Source organism: Moschus berezovskii, chromosome 5 (genome assembly GCF_049115385.1).
Source record: "Moschus berezovskii isolate FMDL1 chromosome 5, NW_MosBer_1.0, whole genome shotgun sequence".
Classification (NCBI taxonomy): domain Eukaryota; kingdom Metazoa; phylum Chordata; class Mammalia; order Artiodactyla; family Moschidae; genus Moschus; species Moschus berezovskii.
The window spans coordinates 82163096-82176688 of NC_142464.1; positions in this window are offsets into that span (position 1 = coordinate 82163096).

The following is a 13593-nucleotide window of genomic DNA, read 5'->3' on the forward strand; positions in this document are numbered from 1 at the left end:
AGTTCTCCTTCATGCTGAGAACAGCCGAGTCATTCTATGAATTTTACTCTGATATAGGACCAAAGGCGCAGTATCTTGAGATTACAAATTATGTCAAAAATCTAACAGAATGGCTAGCAGCTTTAAGGTCTTTTTTATTTTTAAGAATCTTATTTCGTAGTTTAATTCCTAATAAAGCAGAGTTGAAGTCTGGGTCTTTGGTAATCAAAATTTTTCCTAAAGACAAATTTTAGAGAGTAAAAGTTTGGTCTACAGGCCCTGAGCCATTAATGTTTTCCTGTTAATGTCACCAGATATTTTCCTTCTAAGAAATTTTCATAATTATGCTATTTTGTGCATGTATACATTTATATGAAACTCCCTCCACTCCAAGAGTTCTTATCAGATCCCAGTTTATTAATCAGCCTTGTTCCTACTTAGCTTCAAATAATCTTTCCTACAGATGACAAATTGGGGGACTTTGGAACACATTTATCAAACCCAAGTTCTTTTACAAAACCAAAAGTAAAGATCACAAAAAAAAGATTTTGAAGAAGTATCTGGACATGAGTTGTGCAAGCATTTCTGAATCTGCTGAGAGTGATAATCATTGCAAACAATGGGCTTATTGAGCCTAGACGAATTCAAGCAGGGCTACTAATTTCATGTGAAAAATTTAATATTAGAGGAATGTGTTAGGTTATTAAACATAGAAACCCGTTTCTGAGAATGGTCAATAACTGAGCCTTAGGAAGCAGGCAGTTTCTCAGAGGACGTTTCAAGAATGGTTAAGGGAAACATTCCTGAGCCTTTCCAAATGCCGAAACCTGTAATTTGAGCTGTAACATGAATACTTTGTTGAACTGAAAATAAAGAAGAAAATATAGTTTCTCTCTTGCCACTTTCTCTCCCTCCTCCTCCCTCCTTCCCCACCTACCCACATGTAGAGTCCACATAATGCTCTTTAAAGTTTAGGTATGAATTTCCCTGGATGAGAGTTTCAGAATAAAAATATTTTATCTGGATTTGAAGGAACTCAAAGATCTTTTATTAATATTCTTGTACTTGTCATCTTCTCTAATCTGGCTTCCTGTCTCAAATAATTCTTTCCCAGTTTACAAATAAGCCTCAAACAGAACATCAATATTTTTGTGTTCTCCAACTAACTAATAATCATTTATTTCTTGCCCACAAGTATTGGTAGACAAGTTAGAGGAGGATGGTTAATTCTCTCAGAGATTAGAGTCCATCTTGATATCTTTATTTCAGTTCTAAATACAAGATGAAGGGCCAGTAGGACTTGGGTGGGTGTCATTGGGAGACACTGCTTAGTCTTTCAACGCCCTTCGTTTATAGCCTGAATTATCATTTTTCTCATACAATGAATCAGATCATCCTCTTTGTCATTAGCCAGCCCTCCCAATGGCTTGGTCTGTTTCAAATGGATTGTTCGCTGCACATCATGCATGCTCAAATCTCTCATCAATTTCACAAAATTCCACTAATTAAGATACTTATACTTTCATTGCATCCTCAAAGAGCAATTTCCTAATGACTTATTAAAATAATGCCATTTTGCAGCCTTTGAAAAGTCCCACTTTTGCATAGTGTTGTGCTATAATTAGTAATGCAGCATCAGTGATTAAGCTGAATAGCAATTTGAGGCATTTGCACAGCATTAACTGAGTTCGGTCACTAATGGGGTATAACGCTTTGATTGTTCCTTGATACCTGAACACTCTGACAATATCTAGATCTTTGGATTACCTTGAAATGTTGATTTCAGACTCTTGAAACCATAGCAACAGTTAATTCAAATGAATCCCAGGGCTTTAAAAACCAAGAGTTTGAAGATTTTGTTGTTGAATTTCTTTGCTTTTTTTTTTTTTTAACCCCTTGATTTAAAAAACCTGTGAGAAAATACTTACAACCAGACTTTGTATAAATGCAGTATCCATTCACATTTCTTATAGAAAAGAACACAGATGTAGTTATCTTTCCATCAGTAAGAGAAGGAAAAACTGGCGTATGGATCCCATAACTGGTGTCTGAAGGTTGCATGTAATATGGTAGCAAAGTGATGAAACTGACAATATTAGAATCCACCCAGTTGCCCAAGCTTAGGAATCACCCCGTCCCATATGATACAAAAATATCAAATTCTGTTGAAGAAATAATTTTTATATTTCTTTGATCATCCTCATTTTCTTTACCACCTTCCTAATTTAGGCAATATTCCATTAACCCAGCTCCCTGCCTCTCATCTGGTACCTTTTGAATGTGGTGGCTCAGATATTAAAGAATCTGCCTTCAGTGCTGGAGACCCAGGTTCGATCCCTGGGTTGGGAAGATTCTCCTGGAGAAGGGAATGGCAACCCACTCCAGTATTCTTGCCTGGAAAATTCCATGGACAGAGGATACTGGTGGGCTACAGTCTATGGGGTCACAAAGAGCTGGACATGGCTGAGCAACTAACACTTTTTTTACACTTTCATGTCTAGTTGATGCGTGAGTGATCGTCCTACCTGAAAAAAATGTTCTTGATCTCCATCACCTTCAGAATAAAATATAAATTTTTGACATGAATTCAAGGCTCTCTAAAAACTGGCATAGCTTAACTTTTTCACCTTTTCTATACTCACTTCTCCTATTGTTGTTCAGTTGCTAAGTTGTGTCTGACTCTTTGGGACCCCATGTACAGTAGCACGACAGGCTTCTCTGTTCTCCACTATCTTCCGGAGTTTCCTCAAATTAATGTCCATTTAATTGGTGATGCTATCTAACCATCTCATCCTCTGCCTCCCCCTTCTCTTTTTGCCTTCAAACTTTCCCAGCATCAAGGGCTTTTCCAATGAGTAAGCTCTTAGCATTATGTGGCCAAAGTATTGGAGCTTCAGCTTTAGCATTAGTCCTTTCAATGAATATTCAGGGTTGAACCTGCCAGCCATATTGCTATTATGTCCATATTAAATTTTCTTTTAACTAATAGGATATTTCTTATTTTTTTTCTGCTGTATTATAAACTCTTTGAAGGTTAGGAACCTGCACATTTACCTGTGTATTCCTAGCATTTAACATAATGCTTGTTACATGATAAAATCTTGGTATTTATTGAGATGAATTATCACTAAAACGGATCCTGTAGCCTTCACTCTTTGAAACGGCCCAAGACAAAATGGTGAAGAAGCAAAAGCTTTTCTCATTGTCTTCTTTTTTTCCTTTTTAGACCTAGCCCTACTTACCAGTCTAGTCCCAACTTTGCTCTTGTAGCTTTTATCAGCACACAGAGAATCCTTCACAGTTGGCCTTCCTTCAGGACAATCTCCACAATTTGTACACAACTCGAACAAATGCAAGAATAGGGGAGATGAACACAAAGGTTGTTGTTCACTCACTCAGTCGTGTCTGACTCTTTGCCACCCTGTGGACTGCAGAATCCAGGCTTCCCTATCCTTCACCATCTCTTGCAGCTTGCTCAGACTCATGTCCTTTGAGTCGGTGATGCCATCCAACCATCTCATTCCCTGTTGTCCCCTTCTCCTCCTACCTTCAACCTTTAGGAAAACATAAAAAGGGCACGTCTGGTCTGATGTTCCAATATTAGGGTTGGATGAATGCCCTTCAAAGACCCCTGCTGTGTCATTCTCCTCACTGTCTCTCTTCTCTTTCTCCCTAGTGTTCTGGACAGACACAAAATTTCTCAACAGTTCTCTCCAGTCATATGGAGAACTCTTCCCTATTCTCCTTTGGATAAGTCTAACCACACACACCCTGCCCCCCCCCCCACCTCCCATTCTAGATTTCTGATGCCTTTTGTAAATTAATGTGATCTCTTTAGAACAGTAGGTAGTCATGGTATATTATCAGTTATCTGATCTTCAATAGCATCTGAAAATAGAAGAAAGTAAACTCTTGGGTTATGTTTTTTGCCCCCTTGAGAAGCTGCCTGTGTATACTTATTAAAGTACCCCAATTACTTCACCCTGAAATCTCCACTGCTATATTGTCTCACCCCAGGGGGTCAGAAAGTTGTCCAGTATGAAGCAAAAACTTCATCTCAGACTCTTCTCTGTTTATGATTTTTGTTTTGCAGCTGTTTGATAAAAGGAAGCCAGAGAACAGCAGGCAAAATGAATTGTTTCTGACATGGACAGGGGCAGAAGTAGGGATGCTCCACATATTTTGTGTTTTCCTAGCCTCTGTCTTGTCTCTAGGCTTCTTTCGGAGACCTCTTGTTTCATTCTTATTCTTAGTTTAGCCTTTCTTGCTTTTGGGTTTCATCATACTCATTTCGGAGAAGGCAATGGCAAGCCACTCCAGTACTTTTGCCTAGAAAATACCATGGATGGAGGAGCCTGGTAGGCTGCAGTCCGTGGGGTCGCTAAGGGTCGGACACGACTTCACTTTCACTTTTCACTTTCACACATTGGAGAAGGAAATGGCAACCCACTCCAGTGTTCTTGCCTGGAGAACCCCAGGGACGGGGGAGCCTGGTGGGCTTCCATCTATGGGGTCACACAGAGTCAGACATGACTGAAGTGACTTAGCAGCAGCATACTCATTTAAATACTTCAGTTAATTTTTGAGTAATTCTTTCATCTGATCATTTATTTCAACAAGATTTAATTGAACACCTACCATATTAGTCAGGATAAGTAATGCTAGCTATTGAAACAAAAATCTCATAGCTTAGCACAGTGATTTACTGTGGACTTTCGTGCTTACCTAAAGTTCATTGTGAATGTTCCTCCTGAGACCGCTCACCTCATAACTATCATCCAGACATTTGATCTCTTCTATGTTCCAATCCCAAAGAAAGGCAATGCCAAAGAATGCTCAAACTACCACACAATTGCACTCATCTCACACGCTAGTAAAGTCATGCTCAAAATTCTCCAAGCCAGGCTTCAGCAGTATGTAAACTGTGAACTCCCAGATGTTCAAGCAGGTTTTAGAAAAGGCAGAGGCACCAGAGATCAAATTGCCAACATCCACTGGATCATGGAGAAAGCAAGAGAGTTTCCGAAAAACATCTATTTCTGCTTCATTGACTATGTCAAAGCCTTTGACTGTGTTGATTACAATAAACTGTGGAACATTCTGAAAGACATGAGAATCCCAGACCACCTGACCTGCCTCTTGAGAAACCTGTATGCAGGTCAGGAAGCAACAGTTAGAATTGGACATGCAACAACAGACTGGTTCCAAATAGGAAAAGGTGTACGTCAAGGTTGTATATTGTCACCTTGCTTATTTAACTTATATGCAGAGTACATCATGAGGAACGCTGGGCTGGAAAAGCACAAGCTGGAATCAAGATTGCTGGGAGAAATATCAATAACCTCAGATATGCAGATGACACCACCCTTATGGCAGAAAGTGAAGAGGAACTCAAAAGCCTCTTGATGAAAGTGAAAGAGGAGAGTGAAAAGGTTGGCTTGAAGCTCAACATTCAGAAAACAAAGATCATGGCATCTGGTCCCATCACTTCATGGGAAATAGATGGAAAAACAGTGGAAACAGTGTCAGACTTTATTTTTTTGGGCTCCAAAATCACTGCGGATGCTGACTGCAGCCATGGAATTAAAAGACGCTTGCTCCTTGGAAGGAAAGTTATGACCAACCTTGATGGTATATTAAAAAGCAGAGACATTACTTTGCCAACAAAGGTCCGTCTAGTCAAGGCAATGGTTTTTCCCGTGGTCATGTATGGATGTGAGAGTTGGACTGTGAAGAAAGCTGATCGCCGAAGAATCGACGCTTTTGAACTGTGGTGTTGGAGAAGAGTCTTGAGAGTCCCTTATACTGCAAGGAGATCCAACCAGTCCATTCTAAAGGAAATCAATCCTGGATGTTCATTGGAGGGACTGATGCTGAAGCTGAAACTGCAATACTTTGGCCACCTCATGCGGCGAGTTGACTCACTGGAAAAGACTCTGATGCTGGGAAAGGTTGGGGGCGGGAGGAGAAGGGGACGACAGCGAATGAGATGGCTGGATGGCATCACCGACTCTGTGGACATGAGTTTGAGTGTACTCCTGGAGTTGGTGATGGACAGGGAGGGCTGGCGTGCTGTGATTCATGGGGTCGTGGAGAGTCGGACACGACTGAACTGAACTGAACTGAATTGAACTGAACTGATGTTGTTGTACTGCCATATTAAGGGATATAAGAATTCTTTGCCTCCAACCACATGAATAAAGACTCTTTGAAAAATTGCTTAGGACTAAGTTTGGTAGCACTGTATATTACATGCACTCATGTTCCGTTGGCTAGACCTCAGTCACATGGTTATCTGTTCCAGGATGGCAGTGGGTAGATTCAAGATGGATGTGGGAAATGTATTTTAATTGTGTATACAGGAAGGAGAGGATAATCAACACAATGCCAGACATTTTGCTTAGTATTGGGAAGTTTAAAAAAATGAATAAGGAATAGTGCTTATTGTTGGGAGCTCACAGTCCAGGGAACCAGACACACACAAATGGAAAATTAACATAATATGTTATTAACAGTTACTGAGTGATACCTTCCTCCATGCATTACTTTAAGCCCTTAATATAGTGACCTTTAATTAATATATTCCTTTCAACAGTCCCCCAAAATAAGTACTTTTGTTATCCTCATTTCATAGGTAAGGAAACTGAGTCACAATAGTTTAAGAAATTTGCCCAGCGTCACTTTGCAAATGAGTGGCTGAGCTAGGATTCAGACCTAGGTATTCTGTTTGCAAAGGTTGCACACTTAATTATATTGTTCTACAATGATGAAGGAAATGGCAACCCACTCCAATACTCTTGCCTGGAGAATCCCACGAATGGAGGAGCCTGGTAGGCTACAGTCCAGGGGGTCACAAAGAGTCAGATATGACTGAGCGACTTCACACACACACACACACACAATGATGAAAAGATGCTCAGGATGTTAGTGCACTGCGCAGGGACCCAGCTGGCTGTAGGATTCTGCAGCAGGCTGTCTCTGAATTTAGCTATAATGACTGAGCTGGAATTAGTCCAGTTTGGTGGCAGGGAAAATTCCAACAATGGAAATGAGGATGGATAAGGGTAAAGAAGTAACAGGTATCTTGGCATATTCCAGGATCTGTGTGCAGTCTGATGCCACGAGTCAGGTTCCAGGCTAGAAATAGGAGAGACTAGCTATAGAGGTAGATGAGGCCAGGTCATGGAAGACATTTTATGCATTGCTGAGGAGCTCAGAACTTATTCTAAGTAATGGAAGCCTTTGAAAATCTTCAATTAGGGGATTTAAAAAGTCAACTTTACGTTTTACCTAAATTCTGCTGGTGGTTATGTGAAGGATGGATTGGAGTGGACCAAGAACACTGACTGAAAGATTAGTTAAGAGGCTTTCAAAGTAGTCCAGGATGGTCAACATTAAATATCTTGCTTTATTTCTTATTACACAGAGAATATAAAATGGTAGCGAATGATTATTACTTATCATAGCACTCATTTGTCTTCACAACCATGTGTAAGAAGTACTGTTAACCCCATTTTACGGATGAGGAAACTGAGTCCCTGTGTGTGTCAATGGCTAGTAATCATTGTCACTAAGACCCAGCCTCTGCAGTCTGTTTCCAGAGGGTGTACAGTTAACACTTGGTATATACAGTCTTTCCATGTGAGGAGTATTACATTTTATCGAAGATGCAAAAAGTGGGGTTATGTGGGTGAGGGGGATGGGGAGGGATTGGGCAGCAGGATCAGCAAGAGGTGAACCAATCAGGGGTACAGGGCCCTCCTCCTGAAGGTCAAGGAAGTGGGGAGTCTTGGAAGCAGGTAAGATGATCAGGTGTGCCTTATTTTACAGAAGGAAAATCTGAGGCATGGAAAAATTGTCATTCACTCAAGATCCTGTAACTAGTAAGTCACAGAGGGGATATCAGTTCAGTTCAGTCACTCAGTCATATCTGACTCTTTGAAACCCCATGAACCGCAGCATGCCAGGCCTCCCTGTCCATCACCAACTCCCAGAGTTTACCCAAACTCATGTCCACTGAGTTGGTGATGCCATCCAACCATCTCATCCTCTGTCATCCCCTTCTCCTCCTGCCCTCAATCTTTCCCAGCATCAGGGTCTTTTCAAATGAGTCAGCTCTTCCCATCAGGTGGCCAGAGTATTGGAGTTTCAGCTTCAATGTCAGTCCTTCCAATGAACACCCAGGACTGATCTCCTTTAGGATGGACTGGTTGGATCTCCTTGTAGTCCAAGGGACTCTCAAGACTCTTCTCCAACACCACAGTTCAAAAGCATCAATTCTTCAGTGCTCAGCTTTCTTCACAGTCCAACTCTCACATCCATACATGACTACTGGAAAAACCATAGCCTTGACTAGATGGACCTTTGTTGACCAGGTAATGTCTCTTCTTTTTAATATGGTGTCTAAGTTGGTCATAACTTTCCTTCCAAGGAGTAAGTGTCTTTTAATTTCATGGCTGCAATCACCATCTGCAGTGATTTTGGAGCCCAGAAAAATAAAGTCAGCCACTGTTTCCACTGTTTCCCCATCTGTTTGCCATGAAGCGATGGGACTGGATGCCATGATCTTAGTTTTCTGAATGTTGAGCTTTAAGCCAACTTTTTCACTCTCCTCTTTCACTTTCATCAAGAGACTCTTTAGTTCTCCTTCCCTTTCTGCCATAAGGGTGGTGTCATCTGCATATATGAGATTATTGATATTTCTCCTGGCAATCTTGATTCCAGCTTGTGCTTCTTCCAGCCCAGTGTTTCTCATGATGTACTCTGCATACAAGTTAAATAAGAGGGGATATGAGCCCAGGTAATTATTTCTGGAGTCTATATCATCATACATAGTTACCTCTATTGTGCCACATCCAACCAGTTATTTAGAGTGAAAAGTGCTTTCCTTAAGTATGAGGAAGTCTTGGATCAGTATAAAATTTAACATCTCTCAAATCTATTTTTACAGTTATCAGTAAACACTGTCTACTAATAATAAAGCAGTGTAGGGTATACTTATTCTTGGTAAGAAAGGGAGCCGTTTTTTATGGTTTGCTAATGAATTACTCGGGCTTCCCAGGTGGCTCAGAGGTTAAAGCGTCTGCCTCCAATGCGGGAGACCCGGGTTCTATCCCTGGGTCGGGAAGATCGCCTGGAGAAGGAAACGGTAACCCACTCCGGTATTCTTGCCTGGAGAATCCCACGGACGGAGAAGCCTGGTAGGCTACAGTCCACAGGGTCGCAAAGAGTCGGACACGACTGAGCGATGGAACGGAATGAATTACTCCCTACAGATATCGTAAGGCATTTAAAAATACACATTTATGTCAAATCTGGTGGTATAAAACTGTCCTCACTTTCTTAGAGCTCTTGTGGGACTTTCCCTGCTTTTATTTTTTATTATCCTGTGCATCCTCCAACCCAGGGCCACCATAAACAGTTGCTGAATACATAATCTGTGGGGCCCAGAGAAATATGAAAATGGGAGCTCCCTGTTCAAAAATCAGGAAGGATTTTAAGACTGTGACAACAGAGAATTAAGCCAAGCTTAGGGCTCTTCTGAGTGTGGGACCCTGTGATTGCTTAGATCATACAGCTGCAAAGTAGGCCCTGGTGGTGGCCCTGCCCAACACTTAGCTCAGAGGCATTGTCTGGTGTATGTTCCTCTGTTGATCCCTAAGTATATGGTGTTTGTGCCTTCAAAACGCTTAATTTGCTCACTAGGAGTTTCATCTTTAGGGTGTTCTCAGCTTCCCTCATTGTCCAGGGGTATAGAGGTGAATGACCCTTCTTACTGAAGCAGGCTGCCCATATGTCAGATCCTGTCTTTCTGCTTCGTGGCATCTTGGTGCATAGTTAAGACTACAGACAAAAGGAAATAATTAGAATTCAGTGGCCTTTTTGGTTTTAAGAATATGATAAAGAGTGAGAAAAAAATATATTTTGAATACATAACTATCTAGGGTGATTGTCCAGAATATATACAGAACTCCCATTAATCAATAAGAAAAGGACAACCCAATAGAAAATAGATAAAGACTTCATTAAGCATTTCATTCAAGAGAAATTATGAGTAGCCAACAGTCTTATGAAAATACGTTCCATCCCTCAATTAATTAGGAAAATGCAAATAAGAACTGTAAAGAAATTTTATATTTGTCAGATTGACAAGTTGAAGTTTATTGATAGCAATTTTTGTTGAAAATACAGATAAATGGGAACTTGAAAATTGGCCCAGAAGCTTTGGGAAATGACTTGGATTTATCTCATAAAGATATGTACATCCTACAAACAAGCATACATATTTTAGCCTTATGCCTTGTGGTTCAAAGGGTAGTTCCTCAACTAGTAGCATCTGGTGTTGGTTACCTGGGTGTTTGTTAAAAAATGCATCTCAGGGCCCACTTCTTACCATGGAATCAGAATTCACAGGTGATTTGTGTTCACATTACAAGTTGAGAAGCCCTGCTAGGGCACTTTCTTAGACATTTTTGACAGACACTTGAAGTCTGAGAGGAAGAAATACATTTTCCAACATCTCACACACACACACACACACACACACACACACACACACACACAGTGAAATGAAATTTCCTAAAGCAATTTTTACCAGATGACTTGCCTTGTGCTCTGATATTTTTCATTTTCTGTTGTCTTGGGAGACTGATCTAAGAAAATATTGGTGCAGTTAGGTCAGAGAATGTTTTGCCTATGTTCTCTTCTAGGAGTTCTAGCCATTTTGAGTTCATGGTATTTTTTATTCTAGTGTAAACTCCTGGTTGAGACTCACTAAACTGACTCACTAATGGGTGAATCTTGTCTAGAGACCTCTGTTCTAGAGAAACTCTCACACATGTCTGGAAGACACCGAGAAGAATGTTTGAAACACCAGAGTCCATAATACCAAACATTCACACTTAGATATGGTATATAGCAGTGAAAATGAATGAACCACTGCTATTTGCAACAACAAGGATGCATCTCATGGACTTAATGTCAAATGAAAAAAAAAACAAACCCAACAGATTGTGGAGGAATATATGCAGTGTAATAATTTTGTATAAGGTCCAAAAACAAGGGAAAATTATATATCGTATTTCTTAGGGATACACAGATATATGAAGCTATAAAGACAAGAGATTGATGAATACATAATGTAGAATAGTGGTTCAGAGGTTGAGTTTAGGGAAGAGTACACAGGGAGTGTGAAGCTGATGTTATTTCTTTAAGCTATGTGGTTGTTATATGGAGGATCACTTCCTTGTTATCCTTCATTTCTTGACCATTATAAATATTCCTTTGTGTATATTTAATATTAACAACAACAACATCAAAGACGAAGACTTCACATCAAAGCTATTATGAACATAGTTTCCAAAAATGCTTTTCTTCTTTAAAAAGTTTTTTTTTAAAGTAAGTTTGTGTATGTAAAACAACTAGACTTCCCCCATATGACTTGTATAATAAGATGAAAGCACACACAATTGATTTAGAAACCACCCTGCAGCATAAATATCCCTTTAATCACTGTGTTGTTCAAAATATTTAATTGCGGTACTTCATTCTTCCATTTTAACGTAGGAAAAACATGGTTTTGCTGATGACAATTATGCTCTCGTATTACAATGGGGGCAGATGTCTGCACTTAATCCGAGAAATTATCTGCATTTTAATGTTGAAAATATCCTTCACAGTAATTAATAACAGACTGTGTAAGTGGACCCTTTCACCTCCTTGACAAAACCGTCTACAAACAGAGATACCATATGCTCCATGTAGCGTACCATGTGGGGCTGGACACTAACTAGTTAGGATTTATTAGGCCCTCATCTTTTACTGAGTCTACCATTTCTTTATTATTCATTCTTTATCAGCGCTGAAGAATAGAACTGATAATTGCTACTCCCATTTTGAAGGGAAGGCAGTGAGAGGCGAGGTAATCTGCCAAACGTGGAAGAGTGAGATGGTGACAGGCCAGAGATTAAAGTCCGTGGTCCCAGGGGGGTGATTTAGATTCTACTGCCTCTGTGAGCAGATAATGGCTGTGCGTTCATCACATGCTTTTATCAGAGGTTTCTGAAGCATTTCTTGAGCAGAAATCTTTTTCCTTCTGGTCTCTCTGGCCCTTACAGTATGTACAACACCACTTAGCACCTATATTGCTCTTCTATGTTTCTATTTTTTTCTTTAAATGTTCCATTTGTGTAAAGGATTTGAGTCCCTAATAAAGTTGCGAGTCCCTTAACAGCAGGAAATGTATTTTTCTGTTTCTTTTGATACCCTCTCTCTTTATCAGCAAAATGCTAGGCATGTAGGCTAACCCTCAACAAATAGCTATTGCTCTCTGATCCCTTACGATGACCGTTGGTAAATTAGGTGACCAAAACACAGGATTCCAATTTGCTTTATAAAATTACATTTTTCTTTTGACCGAAAAGGATCTGTGTTTGGACTACTTTTGAAACATAGCTAGATTTCACAAAATTCAATTTTGACATAATTTCATGTGTACACATTCAGCAGAGTGATATACGGAGTAATCACCTTAGAGAACCATTTGCTCATGTAAAAAATTACAGAAAATGTGCTCTGTGCTCCCTGTGAATATTTGCTTGGGAAACTGGAACTATGTAAGGCACCATCATCCCTTGTCAACTCTAATATTAAAGTTCTTATTTAATTAGCTTTGTCTGGCCTTTATGATTTCCAGGCTTGAAAGGAAAATGAAGGAAAGGATAAGAGCATTGAACTGCTTACCATGGATGATGGGAATAAATGATTGTGAAAAATGCTAATCTTTAATTTGAATCATTTTGAGTATTTTTAAAAGAATTAGTTATATAAGATGATCTGTGTCCTTCCCTCCTTTGCTTTCTCTTTTCCTTCTTTAAATTTTTAAAGTGTTCCTTTTTGTTTGGTTTGGAGATTCCTAAGCATCAAATCCATCAACCCCAGCCTGACAAATTGGATAGATAGCCTCTGCAGGCAGTACTGATATGCGCCAATTCCCACTGATAGTCATAACAGCTGGCATCCATTCTGAGTTGTCAATCCCTGTACCATACTGGTTGTTAAAGATTTGACTATCACCCATCCCTTGCCATGCATGATATGGGCTGGCTGCATATTTGGATTCTCAACTATTACAGTGTTCTTGCTGAACCTTTCTCTTCAGTTCTACCTTGGGTTTTCAAAGTTGAAGATGAACAATGTGTAATGGGCTTTTATTATTTTTACCTGCCCAGCATGTATTGGCCCTGTTTTAACAGCCCCTAGAGAAGGCAATGGCAACCCACTCCAGTACTCTTGCCTGGAAAATCCCATGGACGGAGGAGCCTGGTGGGCTGCAGTCCATGGGGTCGCTAAGAGTCAGACTCGACTGAGCGACTTCATTTTCACTTTTCATTTTCATGCATTGGAGAAGGAAATGGTAACCCAATCCAGTGTTCTTGCCTGGAGAATCCCAGGGATGGTGGAACCTGGTGGGCTGCCGTCTATGGATTCTCACAGAGTCAGACACGACTGAAGCGACTTAGCAGCAACAGCAGCAGATATTTTTTTGGGCTCATGCCTCTCCATCTCAATCCAAGAGTTTCCAGTAGAACTGCCTCCATTCCCAACACACATTCC